The sequence below is a fragment of the Ascaphus truei genome, chromosome 7, assembly GCF_040206685.1.
Source record: "Ascaphus truei isolate aAscTru1 chromosome 7, aAscTru1.hap1, whole genome shotgun sequence".
NCBI classification, from domain to species: domain Eukaryota; kingdom Metazoa; phylum Chordata; class Amphibia; order Anura; family Ascaphidae; genus Ascaphus; species Ascaphus truei.
This window is the reverse complement of record NC_134489.1, coordinates 44,159,352-44,186,722: the sequence shown is the minus strand read 5'-3', so window position 1 is coordinate 44,186,722 and position 27,371 is coordinate 44,159,352. Positions and strand designations below refer to the sequence as shown.

Sequence of the window (27,371 nt, the reverse complement as noted above, 5' to 3'; positions counted from 1 at the left end):
AAGGCTGCTCTGTAGGGTCCAGGTTCGGTATTGTTGCAATGCAGGTTATGCACAGATATTAATTTATTGCTGAACAAAGCTAGGCGTCACCAACAGCTGGGGAGGGGGATTCCTGCGTCTGTATCTTGGGGAAGAGAAACCTGCCGAGAGCTGGCATGAGCCTGCACCAGGAAAACGCTGCAGCCAAATACCCTGCACTCACATACCCTGCGCAGGGGCAGAGGTGGCAGGCAGAAAGGCAAGAAGTGTGCCCCTGTCTATAGAATAAACATTTAGAAGTACATACTGTATATACACGCAGGAGTGTGCGTGTGCATGCGATTATATATACAGTATATACACACACACACACACATATATACATAACATACACACATTTATGTACATCTATGTAGCACCTACAAATATATGTATACTGTGGACAACACAGATTGAATCTGCTCCACCTATTACACAGTGCGATAAGGAATAAGAGACACTGTCCCTAATCTGCCTGGCAACACGACAGGAGATAGGGGATTGGATAAGAAAAAAAACTGGATAGAATTTGGAAACCAACTGCCAGAATGAGACAGGGACAGGCGGACAGGGACAGGCGGTCAGGGACAGGCGGTCAGGGACAGGCACACAGCCCGGGTAACAGTGAGGGGACAGAGACAGAGGTGAAAGAGGAGGCTCGTAGAAGACTGCTAGCCAAGGAGAGAGAAAGTGAGACAGCAGCAGAAACACATCCCCTACAGGAAAAAGAGAGAGAAGAGCCCAGAGCAAGAGAGATCCAGATACGTGCCGGGCTGTTAAAGCGCAACAGACATCCGGGAGGCCTTTTCCTGCAAATATCGAGTATCCTTTGTGTAACACACACACACACAGTTAAGTTATGGTGGGCGAAAAAAGTGACAAAACCCCTCCACAGCAAAGCATATAGCAAATGGAAATATTACTGTATGCTCATTTGCATGTCTTAGGCCTTGACCCCGCTGCCTACTACAGCGCCCGCTGTGGCGGACGCTGCACGGACGAGAGCCCTCCCCTCAATGGCGCCGGGCCCGCTGCGAGGGGGGGCCGCAGCGCTGGGGCGAGAGTTGATCCTGCTCTCAATAGAATTGAGAGCAGGACTCGCGTCGTGCGATACGGCACGCCCCCCCGGCGGTTCAGCCAATGAGGGCGAACCTGCCGGGTGACATCATGGCCGCGCCCCCGTCACTCCCCCGCCACGCCCCCCCCCCGGTCTCTCTTCCTGCAGTGAGCTGCAGACCAGGGAATCGGCTGCACGCGCCGCCAATCTCGCGGGCGCGCGTTGCAGCGGAGATACCGGGGCCTTAGACAGGTCTGCAACCCCGCCTTTAACCATTATCACCCAGCACTTCCACTGCAGCAAGGGATTCTGGGAAATGACATGCAAATGAGCACACAGTGCCACCTATTGCTTCAAAACCATACAACATGGTCCCCTGTAAGCTTATGCTTGCTGCATATCACCGCCTTTGAGCACAGCCAGGGTTAAGGTGCATAGCCTGTGGGTGGGTATACGGGCTATGCATCTTAAACCAGGCAGTGCTCAAAAGCTGTGACACACGTCCAACGCACATATTCAATTTTAATCTTGTGAGTGGCCATAACCCACATTTTGTATGTAAAGTATATAATAACGTTAATACACGTTGCATATTGCTATAGGAATAAATGCTATCCAGTAAAAACTGATGCACAGATGTAAAACTGTAAATGTTTACTGTGAGTCTCTTTGTATTTTGGCCTTTTTGTTTCAAACCGAGAGGAAGATGAAATTCGCCAGAGACACAAAAATGACCTCTCTCTCCCACTTGTGACTGCTTCGGACTGAATGATATCGGTACACAAAATAATCTTATATTTTTCACTGATTGGGTACAACAGGGGCCAGTAATGCCAAAGTTTTGGTGGGCTTTAAATCCCAACGGACATGGTATATATATATTTTTTTCACACTTGCCGTAACTGGTTGGTCCCCTGCAGAAGAGACGCTGCTTTTACACTGCCGGGAGACCCCAAGTTCAGGAGTCATTCAGCAGTGAGTTCCAGGTGCTGTAGAATATTAAAACGACCACCAATAACCTGGGAGAAGAGCCTTTGGGTCATTCCTATTATACACACCTCCCCTCATTAACTTCCACTTTCATTGAAGGTGGCCGGATGTCCTTCCCGCAGTCCTTGCGGAAATCAGAATGACCCCGAATAGTACCACTGAATTGTCACCATTTGAAATTTTAATGGGGCGGCCGTTTCCAACTCCCTGGGCTCAGGGTACCTATTGCCCGAAGGAAGTTGGAGACATAGAACAAATTCAGGAGAATTATGTTTATCATTTGATACAGAAATTGAATGGCATCTATGGTGATGTTTCCTCTTCTCTTCCACTCCCTTCAGATAAGCCGACTCATCCTTTCCAGCCCGGAGACAAGGTGGTGGTCAAGCGTCTTCCCGCCAAAGAAGGGACGGCAGAACCTTCCTACGGACTTCCAACCACGATCCTAGCAGTAACCCGTACCGCCGTGCTGACTGAAGAATCATCAACATGGATTCATGCGTCTCGTATCAAGTCCACGAAGGAGTAGAGGCACAACGTCGAAGGAAGCGGCTCAACTGTATATACATTATGACAATATGTAGCCTATTTCCATTATTAATATGGGTTTTGTATGACATCTATGAGAAGGAAATAGCCGCTAGGGCTCACACTGGCGCCTCTATTATCTATGCCCAGTGTTCGACAAACCTATACATTTGCTCGCCCCGGGCGAGTGGATTTAACATCGTGGCGAGCTCCTATTGGCCCAAGCAGCACACAAGTGGTACTAGGTGGCGAGTAGATTTTTTTGTTCAGCGAGTAGATTTTTTTGGTGATTTGTCGACCACTGTCTATGCCAACCATAGTTCACCAGGGAGCTCTCTTTTCTCTGGGAAGAGACAAATCGCTCCCCTCTTTTCCAGAGAACAGGATGAAAGCTATACCCATGTACCCCAGATCCAGTCCGATTTCCCCAATCTGCCAGAAAGACATTACACACGCTCCAAACGCATGGCTTCATTTTTGAAAGAAACCAAAACTAATATCTGGAAACATTTGGCTGTTGAGGTACTGAATATGTTCCATTTCTGTTTATCCGATATGACCAGCACAACGAATATAATCACAAGCTGTTTGATAGCAGTAACCACACCATTAGAGATCCTGTTAAAAGTGTTAAGCATAAGAAATAATGATAATCAGGCAGACGATCATGATGTGCGACAGCATTTCTCTGGATATGAATACTGTCGTGACTGCCCCCAGTGTATTGGTGAAAGTTGGTCTAATATGACCCAGCTTATGACCCATAATATTACACAGGGTGATGCATGTTATCTAATGACATGCAATCCAGAAAAAATAGGCAAACGTAAACAAGTACAAATGACACCCTCAGCATCCACCAATATGACCCAAATATTGTGTAATCGAACCGATGATAAATGCATTAACGTCAATAATACTATGAGCTGCAATCACACTATAAGCACACCAAGCCATATATATTCTATTAAACTTCCCGTGGGATGGTTGTTTTCCTGTGGTAATACTACGTACTCGTATATACCAGGAAACATCTCCGGGGGACCATGTACTCTCACCAGGTTAGGGACGATGCTCTCTGTAGCACCTGGCCCACATCAAACCCAAGTTAAACGATCCACTGCTTCAGTCACTGAAGATTGCGATCCCCATGTGGTTTTGTTATTGGAAGTCGAAATTCTAAGTCTAGCAATATCCTTTGTCGGAGTTCCTGCATTAGCTGCTTATTCAGCGAAAGCCATAAGGAAGCTGGTATGTGCTGTAGCAAAGGGGTTAAATCATACCTCCCAGGCCCTAGAAGAATTAATGATAGATTTGCAAGGTACACAAAAAGCAATTTTAGAAAATCATGCAGCAATTGATTATCTTTTGTTTAAACATGAGCATGGGTGACAGGATTTTGAGGGTATGTGCTGTTTTAATCTTTCTGATCATTCAAAATCTGTGCAGAATCATATGTCGAATATCAGAAGTATTGTTGCAGGCATACGGAAAGAATCAACCAGTTTGACTGGACTTTTGGGTTAGACGCATGGATTGGAGAATTGGGAAAGAAAATTATTATGGGACTGATACTTATTGTTTGCATGTTTGTAGTATTAGTTATTGTTTCATGCTGCAAATTAATGTGTTCATCTTTATGTAGAATGATTATGCCTCCCACCAAGTCAGTTAGTCATACGTATGCTTCACTGAACGTTAATACCCCTATTCCCGGTTCCGCAACTTTAACATATAACTCTAGAACTATAACCCCCAGTGTCCCGATTCCTTTAGTGGAATATGATAATATTCAAATCCAGTACGAGACCCCTATAGCCTAAGGATTGTCATTTCATGACAAAAGGAGGGACTGATAATGTATATATCAGTGCGGGGACTCCATTTTGTCTGCTGTAACCATTCTATACTAACACTGCCATTATGTTGTTGACTGACCTTTTACCCAATTAATGTTGGCAGAACTCCTGGACTATGTATGTTCAGACAGTTTCAAAATGAAGAAACAGGAAGTTTAGCCGAGGATGCATAGTCTAAATTTATGTACTGTCTCGGCACTTCAAGCAAGAATTATGATTTCGCTCAAGACTGAGCTAACTGTAACTTTCCAATTGTAACTTTCCAGATAAGTATGTAATGAGGGAAGTAAGCTTTGCACGTATACACTTTCGCGCGGCTATAAAAGCCTGACTGTGACTATTAATAAACAGGAGAGGTTTTTGACAACGATCGTTGGTGTCCGACTCAACTACTTGCTCCTCCGAGCTGCTCGTAAGCTTTTCCTGGTAAAGTGGTAAAGGCCTCCCGGGGGGTAATCTGTCCGAGTAACGGGGAAGATTCCTACCTATGATGAAGTAGAGAATAAATGTACAGGAGCCGCGCTGTCCTTTTTATATAAGCATGTTCTAGCTATCACTTTGAAGTTGTTCTTGTAGATTGTACATGTAATGTGTCATTTGAAAGTGGAGGACGCTCGGGCGCCAACATGCGAGAAACGTGCAGGGCTGAACACGTCTGCACACCGCGGTACATAGCGTGTTTTCTGTACGAGTAAGGGTCTCCGGGTTACGGTCGCCCAGGGATCAGAAAGCCCTGGTTAATATATACACAAGTCTCGTCTGGTTTTATTCAAGGGGTCTCATTATAGCGTATTAAGAGAGGACGGACTCCGGTCCCCTATAGCACAAAGTGTGTAATTAGAAGGGAGACGCACACAGAGACGCACACAGAGACAAGAGACAAGAGACAAGAGACAGAGACAAGAGACAGAGACAAGAGACAGAGACAAGAGACAGACCCAAGAGACAGACCCAAGAGACAGACCCAAGAGACAGAGACACACACGGAGACACACACGGAGACACACACGGAGACACACACGGAGACACACTTTAATACTCAATCATCCGGCTCCGTATAGAGCCTTATCGCTCTGTTGGGTCCGGAACGTTGAGCATAAAACCGTTTTGCATTTAGGATGCCGGTCCTCCTGCGTCTTAGAGAACCCCTGCGCCGAGAACCCCTGCGCCGAGAACCCCTGCGCCGAGAACCTCTGCGCCGAGAACCTCTGCGCCGAGAACCTCTGCGCCGAGAACCTCTGGTTCCTGTTGGTCACTGGAGCAGCACTCATAAAAGTTTAAAGCGACAGGGCTTGTCTGATCCATTTGAGCCCCTCACAGGACGCCCGAGTCTTAAATTAGCAACATGCTTTTCTCCATCACAAAAAGCTCTGCCAGATCCCTGTATACATTCAACATTTTCTGCATGGCTGCACACTACATCTCAGCTCTCCTCACTGTGCGGCAGGGAGAGAGAGCACAGGGGAGAGGGGGGAGCGGGACAGAGAGAGAGGGGAGTGGGAGAGAGTGGGGGAGAGGGGAGTGGAAGAGAGGGGGAGGGGGAGAGAGAGAAGGCAGAAGGAGGGGGAGAGAGTGGGAGAGAGTGGGGGGGAGAAAGAGAAGGCAGAAGGAGGGGAGAGAGAGGGGAGTGGGGACAGGGGGGAGGGAGAGGGGTCGGGGGAGGGAGAGAGGGCAGGGGGGAGGGAGAGAGCGCAGGGGGGAGGGAGAGAGCGCAGGGGGGAGGGAGAGAGCGCAGGGGGCAGGGAGAGAGCGCAGGGGGCAGGGAGAGAGCGCAGGGGGGAGGGAGAGAGCGCAGGGGGGAGGGAGAGAGGGCAGGGAGAGAGGGCAGGGAGGAGGGAGAGAGGGCAGGGGGGAGGGACAGAGGGCAGGGGGGAGGGAGAGAGGGCAGGGAGGAGGGAGAGAGGGCAGGGAGGAGGGAGAGAGGGCAGGGGGGAGGGAGAGAGCGCAGGGGGGAGGGAGAGAGCACGCTCCCTGGCAGCTCACCCTCCTTCTCCCCCCCCCCCCCCAGCTCCCTCTCCTTCCTCTCCCCAGCTCCCTCTCCTTCCTCCCCCCCAGCTCCCTCTCCTTCCTCCCCCCCAGCTCCCTCTCCTTCCTCCCCCCCAGCTCCCTCTCCATCCTCCCCCCGCCCCCTGGCTCACTCTCTCCTCCCCCCCCTCGGCTGGCGGTCTCCACTGAGCTGCCATGTTGGGAGTCGGGAATCCTTCCCGTGGGAAACACAGGGGGACCTAACCCGCTGTGTTGCATACATGGTCGGGGAGTTGGCGCAGAGGCGTGACGTCACCCGCTTTTTAACCCCAACCATCTGTTGCCGAGGGGGGGGGGGGGGGGCATGACGTCTGGAAGATGATTCGTCCTGATTGGGCAAACCGCTCACGTGACCTGCCCGTCGCGCCGTGGAATAAAACGTAACGATTGCTCAGGCACCACATGCCCGCGCCGGCTATGGCTGCGATAATTGCCTTAAGACATTGTGATCGCGCGGCGCGCTCCTCCACGCCGTCTCCCCGCCATGGCCGCAGCCAAATGCTTCACAGGATAGAGATGTAGGGCTCTGTTTACTAAGCAGCGTTCTGCCTTAGACCCCTTGGACTCCAGCCCTGACCTTACTGAGCACTGCGAGGGAAACGGAAATAACGATAACCTCTGGATATCGTGCGTCCCCGAGGGAACGGCCCCTTTAAGCAGCGAGTGGGACGGCGCGGTGCCGGCGCCTTCCAACGTAACACCTTTTATGTGCTGTCAGAAAGGCACAGCGGGAATGCTCTCCCAGCCCTTTTACTGAGCCTCTAATGAGTCCCTGACACGGGGGCTGCCACGTCGGGGTGCCACGTGCTGCAGCTGCAGTAACAGTGGCTTTTTATAACAGTGTTCTCTCGCACGTGCAGACCCGCTCGTTATCTCCGCACACCCAACGACGCCTCATTTTCTTTCTTTTCATTGAAATGTCTGCGCTTCCGTGTGAGGTTTGTTACTTCCCCGGGGCGTTATCTTCCCCGTCTTGTCCGGGGCGCGCAGGGCGGGGAGCCGGGGCGCGCAGGGCGGGGAGCCGGGGCGCGCAGGGCGGGGAGCCGGGGCGCGCAGGGCGGGGACCACATGATGTTCGCGTACACCGGAGAAGACAGAAAGTAAAAGAAGGTATTAATTAGGGCACGGTCGCCTAAATCCCGCCCGCGTCTCCGCTCAGTGGCGATTCTGTCGGTGACATGGGTGCATAAAGCCCCCCCCCAGCAAGCTTTTCAGCACAGTGATTCACTGCGCTTGTACAGATTGCAAGCTCTTCAGCACAGTGATTGTAAGCTCAGATTGCAAGCTCTTCAGACCAGATTGCAAGCTCTTCAGCACAGTGATTCACCGCGCTTGTACGGGGTAACTGTATCTTCGCTCCACACGCCATGTCGGTACTACTCTACATAACAGCACAGCTATTATAAGGACTTTGGTTTTGTTATTATTAGGGACTTTGCAAATAACCAAACCCCCACGGTCAGGCACCGTATATCGTGTGCGCGCGTGGGGGGGATGTGTTCGCGGGGGTGCGGGTGTGTGCGTGTGTGTGGGGGTGCATGTGTGTGTGTGTGCGCGGGGGTGCATGTGTGTGTGTGTGCGCGGGGGTGCATGTGTGTGGGGGGCGGGGGGGGGGGGGGGTGCGTGTGGCAGGGGGCGCTTTAGTTGCCCTGGCACAGAGTTTGGTACAGATGCAGTAATATCACCACAGTATGTATATTTATATTGCGCACTCCCAGACAGCCTTTTCCCGCGCGTTTGGTGGGATTTCGCTCTCTTTCGGACCCCCGTGTATCGCTCCGGCTGTTTTGCCCTTTTGCTGATCGTGGTCCTCTATCGACCGCTCATAAAACAGAAACATTGAATTGATTTACGTTTCTCCATTCGAGTCGCACTCCATGCGAGAGCCGAGACGCAAAGTATTATTGATCCGAGTAGAAGTGATAAGAAATTCCCCATAAGTGCATCTGCTCAGCTTAAGAGGCAGCCAAGGCACCCCCCCCCCTCTGCTACACTGCCCCCCCTCTGCTACACTGCCCCCTCACTGTACGCCAAGGCACCCCCCCCTCTGCTACACTGCCCCCTCTCTGCTACGCCGAGGCCCCCCCCCTCTGCTACACTGCCCCCTCTCTGCTACGCCGAGGCCCCCCCCTGCTACACTGCCCCCTCTCTGCTACGCCGAGGCCCCCCCCTCTGCTACACTGCCCCCTCTCTGCTACGCCGAGGCCCCCCCCCTCTGCTACACTGCCCCCTCTCTGCTACGCCGAGGCCCCCCCGCTACACTGCCCCCTCTCTGCTACGCCGAGGCCCCCCCCTCTGCTACACTGCCCCCTCTCTGCTACGCCGAGGCACCCCCCCCCTCTGCTACACTGCCCCCCCCTCAGCTACGCCGAGGCCCCCCCCCTGCTACACTGCCCCCTCTCTGCTACGCCGAGGCCCCCCCCTCTGCTACACTGCCCCCTCTCTGCTACGCCGAGCCAAGGGGCCAGCGGGCGCGGGGCCCCAGGGACAGCAGCGCGGGGAGGGGCCCCAGGGACAGCAGCGCGGGGAGGGGCCCCAGGGACAGCAGCGCGGGGAGGGGCCCCAGGGACAGCAGCGCGGGGAGGGGCCCCAGGGACAGCAGCGCGGGGAGGGGCCCCAGGGACAGCAGCGCGGGGAGGGGCCCCAGGGACAGCAGCGCGGGGAGGGGCCCCAGGGACAGCAGCGCGGGGAGGGGCCCCAGGGACAGCAGCGCGGGGAGGGGCCCCAGGGACAGCAGCGCGGGGAGGGGCCCCAGGGACAGCAGCGCGGGGAGGGGCCCCAGGGACAGCAGCGCGGGGAGGGGCCCCAGGGACAGCAGCGCGGGGAGGGGCCCCAGGGACAGCAGCGCGGGGAGGGGCCCCAGGGACAGCAGCGCGGGGAGGGGCCCCAGGGACAGCAGCGCGGGGAGGGGCCCCAGGGACAGCAGCGCGGGGAGGGGCCCCAGGGACAGCAGCGCGGGGAGGGGCCCCAGGGACAGCAGCGCGGGGAGGGGCCCCAGGGACAGCAGCGCGGGGAGGGGCCCCAGGGACAGCAGCGCGGGGAGGGGCCCCAGGGACAAAGCCTGCTGTAAAATGCTGAATAAAAAAATAAATCAGAGGCAGCTCGGGGCTTAGGTGAGGAGGGGGATCGAAGCAGCAACTACCCCCGCTGATTCAATCCCGCTGATTCAATCCCACTGATTCAATCCCGCCCGTGGCTGACACCGCCCCCACTTGTCCGATCATCGGGCAGGCAACAATTGGTTCCCCACCACCACGGTTACATGGCCGACCTCATGACAAATCTCGGCATTCAGCGGCTAAACCTCCTATTTGCCACATACAGTTTCAGCTACATGCCGTGGCTACTCCACGGGAACCCCGCTGGGGACTGGAGGGCAGGGAGCCACCACCCGGACCCTACACATGGAAGGTGACAGACGTGGCCTCCGTGAGAAAGCACGGCCCACCCAGGTTACAAACAGTGAGCCCAGTGGCTTGTGTCAGTGTGCAGCCCTCAGAAGGGGAATACAAAGCTACGTTATGCATTGGGTCAGAGGGTCACTTGTGGGCCTGACCCCACAGTGCAGGTCAGTGCTGTGTCCTTACAAATCAAAGCCTGCTCACCCCACATAATAGGTGACAAGTGTCAAAACAGAGCAAGCTGGGGCCGCCAGCTCACGGTGACCTGAGCTCTGACTGCGTAACAACGACCAATGAAATCCCTTCTTTACAGTGACATCTCTCTCCTGCGGAGAAATACTGCCCGCCTGAAATACTGCCCGCCTGAAATACTGCCCGCCTGAAATACTGCCCGCCTGAAATACTGCCCGCCTGAAATACAGCCCGCCTGAAATACTGCCGCCTGAAATACTGCCCGCCTGAAATACTGCCCGCCTGAAATACTGCCCGCCTGAAATACTGCCCGCCTGAAATACTGCCCGCCTGAAATACTGCCCGCCTGAAATACTGCCCGCCTGAAATACTGCCCGCCTGAAATACTGCCCGCCTGAAATACTGCCCGCCTGAAATACTGCCCGCCTGAAATACTGCCCGCCTGAAATACTGCCCGCCTGACGGGAAATGGCAGAACAATTATTTTACACAGTTTTACTTGGATAAAAAAGTTGTTGCATTTGGGGTATTGACAGTTCCCGGGCCGTTCAATGCTGTTTACAAGCCCAACCGTTGGGGGATCTGCTAACAAGATCGATAGCATTTTAAACTGGGTTTTAATTAAACAATCAATCTACGTCCAGTTACTGAATTAGTGGCCCCAATGTGATCTAAACAAACATCAGAACACACTTTCTCTCCCTCTCCGGCACACACGCCCAACGCAGGAGCGGCGCGCTTTCCTTTCACAGGGAGGCGGCACACCCGTCATTGCTGCAGACGACCCCCGCTCACAGCCCGAGGCGTAGATCTGCTAAGCAGTATTCTGCCGCATGACACATTACACGCCATTAACTTGCCAGTAAGAGGTGGAAGATGTCTTGCGGTTTTGGGGGGTGCGCCAGGCCCTGGAAGACAAACCGCAGAATCATTTCCAATGTACACGGAAAAGCGCAGGAAACAATGGCTTCTTTATAATAATTTGTGAAGCGATTCTTATTCTTCGCTTGTACCGTGCCCACACACACCTGGACTGAGGTATCTGCCATTGCTTATTTAGCCAGCGAGTTAGCAATAATTAGCTGGCGAGGACTTGATGTAGAGATTATAACTGCACAAAAAAGGGAAAAAAACACATTTAAAATGAAAGCCACGTTCTGACATCAGCAGGGAACCGGCACCCACCTGTCCCCCGCCAACCGGAGGCACGCCTTATCTCAAGCGACAATCTACCCACAGCATCAATGGGGCAGCCAGGGTCACTTAGAGGGCGAGAGGCTTGTACCCGAGCAGGGCGACAGGCAGGAGAACGTGCGGGGTTGTATGGGGAATGTACCTTGGTGACCAAAAACCCTCAAAAGAATGAAAAAAACCTTATAGTCACATGTAAGAAAGCGGCATCCATTCCGTTTCCCTTCTCTCGCCAGAAAATGATTCAATTAACCCTTCAATTAACCTCTGCTGTCAGGCAGGCTCTGGGGCAATGTAGCTATGTAGGGAAAGAACAGGTTAAAGATTTGGGCATCCTTCTATATACATATACACACACTCATTACAAGTGAAGGCCTTTAAATGAAAGAACAGGAGTTTTTTAGGGTTGCAAGAATTTATAATGGTGGTAAATGTATTTTGAATTTGTTTTTAATTCACTTCCAATATCTATCATTGTGAAGAAGCCAATTAGCTGACGGATCAGCCAGCCAGCGCCCCCCCGTGCTGGGGAGGGGTAGAAATGCATGGCAGACAGATGTTGGCGTGTAATAATATGGCGCAGTGTTGCTGGTGCCCACAGCATTAAAAGGGTTAAAAAGAGTGTGATGAGCCCGGCCGGCAGATGAGAGATGACCCCCATTTCCTAAATCCTGCTCCGCGTGACGGGACCTGCCGGCCGTGAGAGTCCTGCCCAATAACCCCAGAAGATACTGTTACACGGAAGAAATGGTCGCGGAGGGTTCGAGCGTTGCCGGAAACTCACAAGAGCAGCTATAAACAGATCTCAGACATGGAAACACAACATCCACTCGAATCACTTCCTGACCCAGCGTAGAGCCAGTGTTCTTACAGTATATGCCCTGTACCCAAAATATTCACCTGGGAATGTACCCTATATGGTGCCAGTCTCTCCTCTCCAAACCCCCATTCAATTTAGTGGGACAACGAGCAGGCAGCTTCCTAGCAGTGACGTGTATACCCTGCACCCAAGCACTTATTTATACCACAGACTCTCATTCTCGCCCGTCTCGACTACTGTAACCTCCGGCCTTCCTGCCTGTCGCCTGTCTCCCCTACAATCTATCCTAAACGCTGCTGCCAGAATCACTCGGCTCTTCCCTAAATCTGTCTCAGCATCTCCCCTGCTGAAATCCCTCTCCTGGCTTCCAATCAAATCCCACATCTCACACTCAATTCTCCTCCTCACTTTTAAAGCTTTACACTCTTCTGCCCCTCCTTACATCTCAGCCCTAATTTCTCGCTATGCACCATCCCGACTCTTGCGTTCTGCTCATGGATGTCTTCTCTCTACACCTTTTGTATCTTAAAAACTACGTTTTTAAACACTGACAAGACTAACAATCGTATTTGGGACCAAGACTACATTTTTAAAGCTTCCAGTGACTGAGCTCCAGATCAGAACCAACGCTAACACCACCCTAACTTCTGTCACTAGTTTTAAATACCTGGGCTTATGGTTTGACTCCCACCTAACATTCGGGATGCACATTGATACCCTGACATCCAAAACCTATGCCAAACTAGGTGTATTTTACAGGAACAAATCCTCCCTAAGCCTGCTGGTCAGAAAGCGTATTGCACAGCAGATGCTAATGCCAATTATCCACTATGGAGACATAATACAGTATACGACTCAAACTGGAACAACCTACCGGAGACTCTCACAGTCGCCACCAGATTAAGTTCTTTCAAAACTAAAGCTGTCACATTTTAATCTGGTCTGTAACGGTTACATACGCCTATAATATATATTATCTCTAACTGTGCATGCTAAGTCTTGTATATAATGTATACCGTTCACTTATGTAACTGTATTTGTAACCATGTATTATTTGTCATCGTAACTCTGTGCCCGAGACATATGTGAAAACAGAAGTAATTCTCAATATATTACTTAAGTAATAATCCCCGAAGAACAGGGCATTACTGGCCAATAATGCCCTGTTCTTCAGGGATTATTACTATTATAGGCTAAATGTAGGCTTATTTCATAAATAATAGACACTTTTGTATAGTTATATAGATTTTTTTATTAAAATAAAATGGTAAATACATGAAACCACCTCTATATACTCTTACACTGCAGATATCTATATCCACACGCTGCCGCCCCCTCTGTGTACACACACACCACTACAGACACACACACCAGCTCAACACACACAAACTGCTGCTACACACACACACACACAACACTGCACCTCTACACGCAACACAGCAGCACCTCTACACACACACACACAACACAGCAGCACCTCTACACACACACACACAACACAGCAGCACCTCTACACAAACACACACAACACAGCAGCACCTCTACACACACACACACACACACACACACACACACACACACACACACACCAGCACCTCTACACACACACACACACACACAGCAGCACCTCTATACACACACACACACACACCCACAGGCTCTACACACACAAACTGCTGCTACACATACAACAGCACAACACACACACACTGCAGCCACAATAAAAAATGCAGCCACTTACTAAACTTTGCACTCTTCCCCCCCCCTACACACAACACAGCACCTCTACACACACAACACTGTACCTCTATACACAACACATCACCTCTACACACACACACACAACACTGCACCTCTATACACAGCACCTCTACACACACACACACACACACACACACACACACACACAAACTGCTGCTACACACACATGCTACACCCATAAACACTGCTGCTGACACTGACACACACACTGGAGCTCTATATACACACACACACACACACACACACCACACACACACACACACACACACACACACACACACACACACACACACAGATATGCAACACAACAGCACACACACACACTGCTACTGACACACACAAACTGCAGTCACAAAGTCAGCTCGGGAGGGGGAGGAGTCAACCCGTGGCTGATACTTCCTGACCAATCCCCTGCCCTGTCTCAGAGCCGTTACTTCATTCTAACCAATCCCCTGCCCTGTCTCAGCTGTTCTGAAAGCTGATTGGCTGGAAATAAACACATTGAAAACTGTCTGGAATTTTAACCAATCAGAGAGCAGGGTTTTCAATAATGCCCGGAATTTTACTGCTTTAGCCTATAATTTCTGGTAACACATTTTATAAATAAATAAATATCTAAAGCCCTCTCCCGCCTTAAACCTCTCTCACTGACTGCCCCACACCTCTGGAATGTCCTTCCCCTCAATACCCGACTAGCACCCTCTCTATCCTCCTTTAAGACCCGCCTTAAAACACACCTGCTTAACGAGGCATATGAGTAGCAACGTGGCTGATACGATACACCTCATACATTAACCTTGGCCCCCTGCAGACGCACTTACCAAAACGCCCTCCTACTGTCTCTGTACGTTCTCCCTACCTACCAATTAGACTGTAAGCTCTTCGGGGCAGGGACTCCTCTTCCACAATGTTACTTTTATGTCTGTAGAACGTCTCCCTTTTGTGTTATTTGTATTATTTGTTATTTATACGATTGTCACATGTATTACTAAAATGAAGCGCTGTGTACATTAATGGTGCTATATAAATAAAGACATACACACAGCATTATTTCCTGCATTAGTTCTTGTATTTATCTCTTGAAAACAATTCATTAAGGGTTGGTGCAGTACAAATAAACATACGATGTAACACTGAATACTCGCCCACATTTTGCCTTTGGATTGGTGTGTCCGCACTCTGCAGGAGACGTGGCGTTACTCTCGCACGTACTAGGTTTATGGTATGAGGCCACACATCCTGTAACTGTTACGTGGGCACACACAGATGTGGCCCACACAGACGTGGCACATGCTTCTCAGGATCAGAGGGAAGGAAGCTTTCCTGGCACAAAGATCTGTGCCAGTGAGCACAGCTTTTTCACACCGACACTTTTCTGTCACTACTCCCAGCCCAATTTGTGCGGACATACGCCTCCATTTAACCACTGGGAGGCTCGGCGTGGCACACGGAATGTTAGCTCAAACCCGAGATCGCGCCCCAAACCCGAGCGCGCCCCAAACCCGAGCGCGCGCGCGCCCCAAACCCGAGCGCGCGCGCCCCAAACCCGAGAGCGCGCGCCCCAAACCCGAGAGCGCGTGCCCCAAACCCGAGAGCGCGCGCCCCAAACATAAAACCGCACACCTCAAACCCAAGACCGCACAGACCTCAAACCCCAAACCTGAGACCGCACAGACCTCAAACCCCAAACCCAAGACCGCACAGACCTTACAGAAGCGTCCTGAGCGCCCCCCCCCTCCACGCACGTCTGTCACCTGCCCCCCCCTCCACGCACGTCTGTCACCTGTCCCGTCCCCCCCTCCACGCACGTCTGTCCCTCTTGCTCCCCCCCGGTTGCTTTTGCACCAGCAGCGAAACTCCAAGGTTTTCCCCTCTGCAGAAAAATAACATGTAGAGTTTGAAGGTTTCATTCGGTTAGGGCCTCGCAGCCGGCCCCGTTAGGGCCTCGCAGCCGGCCCCGTTAGGGCCTCGCAGCCGGCCCCGTTAGGGCCTCGCAGCCGGCCCCGTTAGGGCCTCGCAGCCGGCCCCGTTAGGGCCTTGGCCCCGTTAGTCAGTTTTTCCTTGTACAAGGGTTTGGGTTTTTTACACCGTAATTTAAGCAGATTCACTCATCCATCTAAGGCCGCGCTCATAGCGCCAGCGACGTCGCGTCAAAACAAATGTATTGACGCCGTCGCGTGCGCTTATAGTAGGCGTGGCGCGACGGCTTGCCGACTTGGTCGCGATCGCTGGAAGTCACTTCAGTTTGATTTTTCCAGCGATTGCCGTGTGGCGTCAGCGTCGCCGGCACTACAAGCGCGGCCTGAGTGCTTTGCGCCCGTTAGATCTCCCGACGAGTACCTCCTCCGCACCGCGAGGGATCCGGTACTACACCAGAAATACGACTTCCCCTCTTTCTTATTTGTACATGTATAGCGTGTGACATTGTGTAATTCTACATTCTCACCGAAACTGGCAATCGTGTGCTGCTCCTGTTACACATCTGTCATAATCCTGATTGTGTGCCTAACATAATGGCTGCTTCCGTCAGTGTAATTCAGCAGCTACAATGTATCCTTGTATTACTACGGTGACATTACCTATTGTTACAGTTTGCAGCCCAAATTGCTGGGAACATTGGCAGCAAATTATCACAAGCAGGAAAGTGTTGCAAATATCTTGCACTGCTGGGGACGTGGGCTAAATCCTGCTATAGAAATCACAGGAGGCTTTAAAACTCATTATAAATGGCATTAGGAGATAAATAATATTTTTTTAATGCAGTAAGTATTATCTAATACTACAGAACTGATTTAAAAAAAAAATTCACACATTTTGCGGCTTTAAAATAAAATACACACAAATGGAAATGAGGATTACATGGCGTTTCTACGCCTGCAAACGTCCCGCGCGCCTGCTCACCCGGAATATACTCCTCGCTCACTGTCAAACTGGCCATAGTTTGGTCAGTATACAATGTCCGAGGTATATGTACCACAAACTGGCCATAGTTTGGTCAGTATACAATGTCCGAGGTATATGTACCTCTGGTGGCGGTAGCAGGTTAAAGATATATATTGTAACGGTGTACGGGTAAATATTAACTCATTGAGAGCAGCTTGCGCAGGAGAATGGTGAGTGGGACAGAGACCCCGTGTGTACTAACCCTGGTGGCATTTCCAAGTCACGCGCCCACCCGTATGCTGAAGTGACAGCGGGTACATGGGGACGGATTAAGGGGAGCTATCAGTAATTTGGGGGTCCATGCGTGGAGAAACGTGACTGTCCCATATACAGGTCACGTGCGCACACAGGTGCGCCATACGTGACAGCGACAGTATGAAGTGGGACACCCCGGGTCAGCGCCTTGTGACCGGAGTCACCTCACCGGTGCATAGAACGGGAGTGGCCAACTGCAGTCCGCAAGGGCCACCAACAGGTCAGGTTTCCAGGATATCCCTTCTTCAGCACAGATGATGCAGTCATTGACTGAGCCACGTGTGCTGAAGCAGGGATATCTTTAAACCTGACCGTTGGTGGCCCTTGCGGAATGCAGTTGACCCCCCTGGTATGGAGTTAGTATAGGTACGTGGTGGGATGAGGTGAAATCAATAATAAAACCCCAGCTCAGGAAATCCCCCCCAGAGAAGCAGGTCAGGGTGCAGAGTGAGGAGGAATCCAGGTAAGAGAAAGAGAGGTGCAGGTCAGGGTGCAGAGTGAGGGGGAATCCAGGTAAGAGAGAGGTGCAGGTCAGGGTGCAGAGTGAGGAATCCAGGTAAGAGAGAGGTGCAGGTCAGGGTGCAGAGTGAGGGGGAATCCAGGTAAGAGAGAGGTGCAGGTCAGGGTGCAGAGTGAGGAATCCAGGTAAGAGAGAGGCGCAGGTCAGGGTGCAGAGTGAGGGGGAATCTAGGTAAGAGAGAGAGAGGTGCAGGTCAGGGCGCAGAGTGAGGGGGAATCTAGGTAAGAGAGAGAGAGGTGCAGGTCAGGGTGCAGAGTGAGGGGGAATCCAGGTAAGAGAGAGGCACAGGTCAGGGTGCAGAGTGAGGAATCCAGGTAAGAGAGAGGTGCAGGTCAGGGTGCAGAGTGAGGGGGAATCCAGGTAAGAGAGAGGTGCAGGTCAGGGTGCAGAGTGAGGGGGAATCTAGGTAAGAGAGAGAGAGGTGCAGGTCAGGGTGCAGAGTGAGGAGGAATCTAGGTAAGAGAGAGAGAGGTGCAGGTCAGGGTGCAGAGTGAGGGGGAATCCAGGTAAGAGAGAGGCACAGGTCAGGGTGCAGAGTGAGGAATCCAGGTAAGAGAGAGGCGCAGGTCAGGGTGCAGAGTGAGGGGGAATCCAGGTAAGAGAGAGGCGCAGGTCAGGGTGCAGAGTGAGGGGGAATCCAGGTAAGAGAGAGGTGCAGGTCAGGGTGCAGAGTGAGGAATCCAGGTAAGAGAGAGGTGCAGGTCAGGGTGCAGAGTGAGGGGGAATCCAGGTAAGAGAGAGGTACAGGTCAGGGTGCAGAGTGAGGGGGAATCCAGGTAAGAGAGAGGTGCAGGTCAGGGTGCAGAGTGAGGAATCCAGGTAAGAGAGAGGCGCAGGTCAGGGTGCAGAGTGAGGGGGAATCTAGGTAAGAGAGAGAGAGGTGCAGGTCAGGGCGCAGAGTGAGGGGGAATCTAGGTAAGAGAGAGAGAGGTGCAGGTCAGGGTGCAGAGTGAGGGGGAATCCAGGTAAGAGAGAGGCACAGGTCAGGGTGCAGAGTGAGGAATCCAGGTAAGAGAGAGGTGCAGGTCAGGGTGCAGAGTGAGGGGGAATCCAGGTAAGAGAGAGGTGCAGGTCAGGGTGCAGAGTGAGGGGGAATCTAGGTAAGAGAGAGAGAGGTGCAGGTCAGGGTGCAGAGTGAGGAGGAATCTAGGTAAGAGAGAGAGAGGTGCAGGTCAGGGTGCAGAGTGAGGGGGAATCCAGGTAAGAGAGAGGCACAGGTCAGGGTGCAGAGTGAGGAATCCAGGTAAGAGAGAGGCGCAGGTCAGGGTGCAGAGTGAGGGGGAATCCAGGTAAGAGAGAGGCGCAGGTCAGGGTGCAGAGTGAGGGGGAATCCAGGTAAGAGAGAGGTGCAGGTCAGGGTGCAGAGTGAGGAATCCAGGTAAGAGAGAGGCACAGGTCAGGGTGCAGAGTGAGGAATCCAGGTAAGAGAGAGGTGCAGGTCAGGGTGCAGAGTGAGGGGGAATCCAGGTCAGAGAGAGAGGTGCAGGTCAGGGTGCAGAGTGAGGAATCCAGGTAAGAGAGAGGCGCAGGTCAGGGTGCAGAGTGAGGAATCCAGGTAAGAGAGAGAGGCGCAGGTCAGGGTGCAGAGTGAGGAATCCAGGTAAGAGAGAGGTGCAGGTCAGGGTGCAGAGTGAGGGGGAATCCAGGTCAGAGAGAGAGGTGCAGGTCAGGGTGCAGAGTGAGGAATCCAGGTAAGAGAGAGAGGCGCAGGTCAGGGTGCAGAGTGAGGAATCCAAGTAAGAGAGAGGCGCAGGTCAGGGTGCAGAGTGAGGAATCCAGGTAAGAGAGAGAGGCGCAGGTCAGGGTGCAGAGTGAGGGGGAATCCAGGTAAGAGAGAGGTGCAGGTCAGGGTGCAGAGTGAGGGGGAATCCAGGTCAGAGAGAGGGGCAGGTCAGGGTGCAGAGTGAGGAATCCAGGTAAGAGAGAGGCGCAGGTCAGGGTGCAGAGTGAGGGGGAATCGAGGTAAGAGAGAGGTGCAGGTCAGGGTGCAGAGTGAGGAATCCAGGTAAGAGAGAGAGGCGCAGGTCAGGGTGCAGAGTGAGGAATCCAGGTAAGAGAGAGGTGCAGGTCAGGGTGTAGAGTGAGGGGGAATCCAGGTCAGAGAGAGGGCAGGTCAGGGTGCAGAGTGAGGAATCCAGGTAAGAGAGAGGTACAGGTCAGGGTGCAGAGTGAGGGGGAATCCAGGTCAGAGAGAGGGGCAGGTCAGGGTGCAGAGTGAGGAATCCAGGTAAGAGAGAGGTGCAGGTCAGGGTGCAGAGTGAGGAGGAATCCAGGTAAGAGAGAGAGAGGCACAGGTCAGGGCGCAGAGTGAGGAGGAATCCAGGTAAGAGAGAGAGAGGTGCAGATCAGGGTGCAGAGTGAGGGGGAATCCAGGTCAGAGAGAGGTGCAGGTCAGGGCACAGAGTGAGGAATCCAGGTGAGAGAGAGGGGCGCAGGTCAAGGTGCAGAGTGAGGGGGAATCCAGGTCAGAGAGAGGGGCAGGTCAGGGTGCAGAGTGAGGGGGAATCCAGGTAAGAGAGAGGTGCAGGTCATGGCAGAGTGAGGAATCCAGGTGAGAGAGAGGTGCAGGTCAGGGTGCAGAGTGAGGGGGAATCCAGGTGAGAGAGAGAGAGGTGCAGGTCAGGGTGCAGAGTGAGGAGGAATTCAGGTAAGAGAGAGGTGCAGGTCAGGGTGCAGAGTGAGGAATCCAGGTCAGAGAGAGGCGCAGGTCAGGGTGCAGAGTGAGGCATCCAGGTAAGAGAGAGGTGCAGGTCAGGGTGCAGAGTGAGGAATCCAGGTGAGAGAGAGGTGCAGGTCAGGGTGCAGAGTGAAAGGGAATCCAGGTAAGAGAGAGAGGTGCAGGTCAGGGTGCAGAGTGAGGAATCCAGGTAAGAGAGAGAGGTGCAGGTCAGGGTGCAGTGTGAGAGGGAATCCAGGTAAGAGAGAGAGGCGCAGGTCAGGGTGCAGAGTGAGGGGGAATCCAGGTAAGAGAGAGAGGCGCAGGTCAGGGTGCAGAGTGAGGGGGAATCCAGGTAAGAGAGAGGCGCAGGTCAGGGTGCAGAGTGAGGAATCCAGGTCAGAGAGAGGTGCAGGTCAGGGCGCAGAGTGAGGAATCCAGGTCAGAGAGAGGTGCAGGTCAGGGTGCAGAGTGAGGGGGAATCCAGGTAAGAGAGAGAGGCGCAGGTCAGGGTGCAGAGTGAGGGGGAATCCAGGTAAGAGAGAGGCGCAGGTCAGGGTGCAGAGTGAGGAATCCAGGTCAGAGAGAGGTGCAGGTCAGGGCGCAGAGTGAGGAATCCAGGTCAGAGAGAGGTGCAGGTCAGGGTGCAGAGTGAGGGGGAATCCAGGTAAGAGAGAGAGGCGCAGGTCAGGGTGCAGAGTGAGGAATCCAGGTCAGAAAGAGGTGCAGGTCAGGGTGCAGAGTGAGTAATCCAGGTCAGAGAGAGGTGCAGGTCAGGGTGCAGAGTGAGGCATCCCACAGCTTTGGGGCAGGTTTTATCTCACACGTGGTGAGGTCGTCAGCACTTAATAGTGTCCCCTAATCCATCACTTCACTTCGGAAGCAAATGGATAGGGATCTGCTAGGGCTGAGAGACACACAATAAGCGGTGATGGACAAATCAGAGGCACCTGTCTGCCAGGAGGCCGTCAAACAGCTCCCCTCCCCCCTCGCCCTCTGCAAGAGGCCACGCAGATCAATTTATCAGTCTGAGAACTCCTGGAAGATCCAATTACAGGAATAATTACCTTGCCCATGCACTAACGAGTCGGACATATGGAGCATCTTGTTGCTCAAATTAGCCGTACAGCTGCATTTACATTGAAGGCAACACAAACCGGCTCAACCAGACACAGGCATGAACAGCAGCGACCCTCAGCGACACGGAGCCACGACCCTCAGCGACACGGAGCCACGTCCCCCGTGGAAATGTAGGGTCGCCCTACCTCCAATGTCAGAGTGGGGGCCGTGCCCACTTTCCTGCGTGTAGTAACAGAGGAGGGAGAGAGAATAGGCGGTATGAGACCTTGTATTGGACCAACAAGTGGTCACCTGTTCCAAGCTCTCCAACGTCTCGGGGTCTTCCCTATTACAGGGGAGCTGTGAAGGTTAAAAAGGGAGCCCCCAGTTCTCACCGGCCGCGCCGATAACAATATCTACAGGCGAACGTGATTTCATGTCGGTCAAAACACCTAAATTAGCCACGTTTTACAATCTAGCTAAGGTCCACAGAGGGGTAACTCCACCACCAGGTGGACCAATAGTGTCTGGGATTGAAAATCTAATGTCAAACACCAGTGTGTACCTGGATCAGGTTCTGCGACCGTGTGTTAGCGCTTTGCCATACAATCTGAGCGGGATGTTACATAGTAAGTTACTTTATACTGCCTGGCTTGGGGGCTTTGCTTTGAATCATTGGGATTTAAAGGTGCATACATGTCCTCAAAGTCGCCATCACTCGGATCCGATGTGACCACAGCAGATGTTGGGGTGTTCTGGATAGAATGTGTATTCGCCATAATGCACACATCCCTATGATCTGTGTTTACCACGCCACTATGAGGATTGTATTTTATCTTCTATGTATATACTTCATTTCATTGTGTAATAATATTAAGATGTAACACATTTATATTATTTGGGGTTTTATACGGCTGATTCTACTAGTCACTGGGCTGCCCGACCCACATTCTCTCTCTGAGGGGATCACTGCCGTCCTGCTTACTGATTATATATGTATTGAGTGCATAATTGGGGTTCCTTGGATCCTTCTTGGGATCATTACCTAGACAGTTGTGTCACTCCCCCCACCTGCACCCACTTCTATCTCCTCTCACCACACACACACACTTAGGGTTTCTATGGGTGAGCGGGTCTATTTTTCTTTAACCCATTCACTGCCAGAAAGCCTGCCGCGCCTTGCCAAGCAGGTTAAAGGGTTAAGATTCACACAATGATTTATGTCAGGGGACTAGGGAGGGCTTACATTGTATATATAGTGATACAGAGCACCATTATACGGTGCAGATGGGATAAGATAAGCAACACTTCACCCCATCACAAACATGCTTCAACACAACAAACTGCAGATAAAGCGGAACAAACAGATACACATTGTACAGAAATAAAGTCAACCGCACACAAGCTACAGTAAGTATACAATAAAGAATAGCTTCAGGGCGCCAATGGGAACAGGGAGGTCCCCAATACCTCCAAACAATATCCCAGAACAAGGGGGTCCCCAATACCTCCAAACAATATCCCAGAACAGGGAGGTCCCCAATACCTCCAAACAATATCCCAGAACAAGGGGGTCCCCAATACCTCCAAACAATATCCCAGAACAGGGAGGTCCCCAATACCTCCAAACAATATCCCAGAACAAGGGGGTCCCCAATACCTCCAAACAATATCCCAGAACAAGGAGGTCCCCAATACCTCCAAACAATATCCCAGAACAAGGAGGTCCCCAATACCTCCAAACAATATCCCAGAACAAGGAGGTCCCCAATACCTCCAAACAATATCCCAGAACAAGGAGGTCCCCAATACCTCCAAACAATATCCCAGAACAGGGAGGTCCCCAATACCTCCAAACAATATCCCAGAACAGGGAGGTCCCCCCTCCAAACAATATCCCAGAACAGGGAGGTCCCCAATACCTCCAAACAATATCCCAGAACAAGGGGGTCCCCAATACCTCCAAACAATATCCCAGAACAAGGGGGTCCCCAATACCTCCAAACAATATCCCAGAACAAGGGGGTCCCCAATACCTCCAAACAATATCCCAGAACAAGGAGGTCCCCAATACCTCCAAACAATATCCCAGAACAGGGGGGTACCAGCACACACGGCCGCGGTATGAGAACAGAAATGGGATTATGCCAAATCCAAAATGTAACAACAGGAGCACAAAATGACAACAATGGAAAAGTCATAGGCTGCACTTATAGTGCCGGCGATGCAACGTCACGGCAAAACACATGTATTGCCGCCGTCGCAAATTTCTGAAGCCGGTCAAATTTGATTTTTCTGTGGCCGTCGCCACATGTGACAGCCTCTGAACCAATCAAAGACCTGGTCGCCCGCGACGTCGCCGGAAAGCGGAATTACAACTTTCGCTAGCGGCGACGGCGGCAACGGGTGACGTCATCAGTCGTGTTGCCCGCACTATAAGTGCAGCCTTACACGTGTGCAGCAACAAATAAAGAAAGTGATTCACAGTGCAAAGGCAGGGGAAAAACAGATCCACATTGTCACACACACACTGTCCTTTACAGATACACACACACACACACACACACACACACACACACACACACACACACACACACACACACACACACACAGTCCTTTTCACACACTGTCCTTTTCCCATACACAGGCCTGCAGTGCCACGCACGAGTTAAACAGACAATGTTGCGTTTGAAGGGCCTTTTCAAGAGCGTTCTTGACGTATCCCTGTTTAAAATAAAATCACAAAGGAGAGCCATCTTCCCTTGAAGCCGGCAGAAAGCGCGCACACAATGCAGGCTGTGACCGCCGCATTCCCCCCGCTGACTGATTGCTGGCTGGGCGGCCGGGGGGCCCCGGCTTCTCCCCTCGTGCTGCGGAGACGGGATTATACCAGATCCTGCACATTATTATCCCTGTGACCGGCTGCTGCTAAACATCGCCCGATTTCACGCCCAACTTCAGACACTGGAACAAATGGCAGAATTTACACCCAAATCAGAGCTTTAATCCCTGACACAAACAGTGGGGTCACGGAGCTCTCGCCCCTAATTATCACGCCGTGTAACGGTTTCCCAGCGCTGGACAGGAGCTCCATGCAAATGAAGCAGCTTCACATCACACGGACCCTGTAAGGATCCTGCTCTCCGGGGCAGAGTTCCAGCAAAGACATTGCCCCGGGATAAGTGCAGATATCAGAGCTCTCTGTGCAAGTCATTTATATGTACACAAGCTGGCATAGCAAGGGTCTCAGGACACAGAGAGACCGTCGAGGCCTCGGGACACAGGCACAGAGAGACCGCCGAGGCCTCGGGACACAGGCACAGAGAGACCGCCGAGGCCTCGGGACACAGGCACAGAGAGACCGCCGAGGCCTCGGGACAGATGCACAGAGAGACCGCCGAGGCCTCGGGACAGATGCACAGAGAGACCGCCGAGGCCTCGGGACACAGGCACAGAGAGAGCGCCGAGGCCTCGGGACACAGGCACAGAGAGACCGCCGAGGCCTCGGGACACAGGCACAGAGAGACTGCCGAGGCCTCGGGACACAGAGAGACCGCCGAGGCCTCGGGACAGAGGCACAGAGAGACCGCCGAGGCCTCGGGACACAGGCACAGAGAGACCGCCGAGGCCTCGGGACACTCAGAGAGATTGCCGAGGTCTCGGGACACACAGAGAGACCACCGATGTCTCGGTATGAGACAGAAAGGCTGAGGTCTCGGGACGAGAGAGGGAGAGCGCGCCGAGGCTTCAGGACACAGAGAGAGACCACTGAGGTCTCAGGAGAGAGAGAGAACGCCTGTCACGGGAGACCAGAACTTTTACACCGAAACCACCGGGATCACTAGCACCAGACAGGACAAAGTTGTTGAATAGAATGGGGTTTATTCTGGCACGCCAGCAGACAAAACAAAGATGTACAAAACAAGATACAATACCAACTGGGGGCCTGGGGGTTAGATTGTAGCCTCGCTAGGTGCAGGGGTCTGCTTCAAGAAGACTTGCCCTGTCCGCTTCTCGTCCACAATATCAGAGTGCTGATCACACAGCAGCCACTCACATGTATCTCCAGCTGGTCACAGCCAAACTCCTTCACAGAATGGCTCTCAGATCAGCAGTGCCTCTCATACAGCCCTCTGTGGCTATCCTTTAGGCTAAGGCCCCGGTCACGGCGCTGTAATGCGCGCCCGCGCTTTTGGCTGCGCGTTCTGGCGATTCCCCGGTCTGCAGCTCACTGCAGGAGCTGAGTCCGGGGGGGGGGGGGGGGGGGGGGGCGTGGCGGAGGAGTGATCGGGGCGCGGCCATGACGTCACCCGGCAGGTTCGCCCTCATTGGCTGAACCGCCGGGGGACGTGCCTAGCCGCTCGACGCGAGTTCCTGCTCTCAATTCTATTGAGCGCAGGAGTAGCTCTCGCGCGAGCGCTGCGGCCCCGGCGCCATTGCGGGGAGGGCTCTCGTGAGCGCAGCGGCGGACGCTGTAGCAGGCAGCGGGGGCAAGGCCTTACATGGGACAATCAGAGCAGACCTGATTGTCCACTCTTTCCCACTCACCGAATGTCTGTAACACCTCCACGGCTGATTAAATCACAGAGTCCCCTCCATAGAAATGTACACATGCAAATCCCATTACAAGTCTGCTATCTTAGGCTGCGTTTATAGTGCTGGCGACAGCAACGCCGCGTCAAAACAAATGCATTGCCGCCGTCGCGTGCGCTTATAGTAAGCGCGACTGTGTGGTCGCGATCGCTGGAAGTCATCTCTATTTGATTTTTCAGAGACCGCAGCCTGACGTCACCGTCGCTATAAGCGCAGCCTTAGAAATGAGCACATACAGTCACATAAACCAATGTACACTTTACAGGGCTGAATCCCAAATCACATCACAGAACAATGCTGATTCACTAAACAGGGGGATTGCATTTACAGGGCATAAAGTGCTTGGGCTTACACACATAGTGCATTATACATTCCCTGTTCTCCCCCAGATATTAAGGTGCATTTGGCCAAAATAAGCCTTACATAGGTGGCCAAGTTACATGGATGATAATGTGTGTATCAAGGGGGGACTCCATTTTGACTGCTATATAACCATTTTATACTAATACTAAGAAGCCAGGGACTAATACTGCCATTATGCCATTATGCTTTTTAGTCGGATGTTAAACTGACCTTTTACCCACTTAAAGCTGCAGTTCAGGCAATATCCTGCGTGTGTGTTTTTTTTAATAAATCAGTTCTGTAGTAAGAAAAAAATACTTTTAGCATTTTCTGTTTTTAAAAAAACAACTTTGAAAGACCAATTTTCTTGTATTCTATTTTAACAGCCATTTGCTAAGGCACTGCCCCTTCATGTCCTGTCACAAGCCCTGGCACACCCCTTTGTCAGCCCTGCCCTCCCTCTAGCACATGTCAGTGCAGGAGTGCTCATGAATATTCATGAGCTTCCACTGACGGACAGAAGCAGAATATAAACAGATCCCTTCACTAATTATGTCACCATATTTCGCCTATCAATACATGGAGAACGAATTGACCTGCAGCTATACAGTTCTTTAGGTAATTAGAGATTGCACACATGAAACTATTGAAGTAAAAAAATAAATAAAAAAATAAAAAAACAAAAAGACTGAACTGCAGCTTTAATGGTGGCTGCACTACTGAACTATGTATGTTCAGACTATTTCACCATGTAGAAACAGGAAGTTTAGTCAGCTGTGCTTAGCCTGAATGTATGAAATATCTTAACAACAAGAATTATAACGCTCCCTAGACTGCCCCATGATCGGGCAACTAGACCAGTTCCCAAATCGTAACTTTCCATCTGTCACTTTCTAGATAAACATAAAGGGAAGTAAGTTTCTCATGTGTACTGTTTTTTCTAAGCTCGCTCGCCTATATAACCTGACTGTAAACTATTAATAAACAGGAGAGGTTTTTGACAACACTCACTGGTGTCTGACTCAATTACTTCTCCTCCGAGCTGCTCGTCTTTTCCTGTCCAGCACTTTAAGAGTGGGTGTAAAGGCCTCCGGAGGTGATCGATCCAAGTGCGAGAACCTTCGTAGCAGTAGAGAACATATTTTTCAATGGATTTAAGGG

The 27,371-nt window shown here is 52.1% G+C and overlaps 1 protein-coding gene and 1 long non-coding RNA gene across 2 annotated transcripts in view; one reads left to right on the top strand and one right to left on the bottom strand.

Annotated features, from left to right (window-relative positions):
• Positions 1 to 27,371, bottom strand: part of LOC142499160 (ephrin-A3-like) — a 138,658-nt gene that overhangs the window by 96,891 nt on the left and 14,396 nt on the right. The window lies entirely within an intron of this gene.
• Positions 292 to 4,822, top strand: LOC142499159 (uncharacterized). Its single transcript, XR_012802621.1, has 2 exons — positions 292 to 1,852; positions 2,407 to 4,822. It is a non-coding gene; the product is annotated as an uncharacterized LOC142499159 (long non-coding RNA).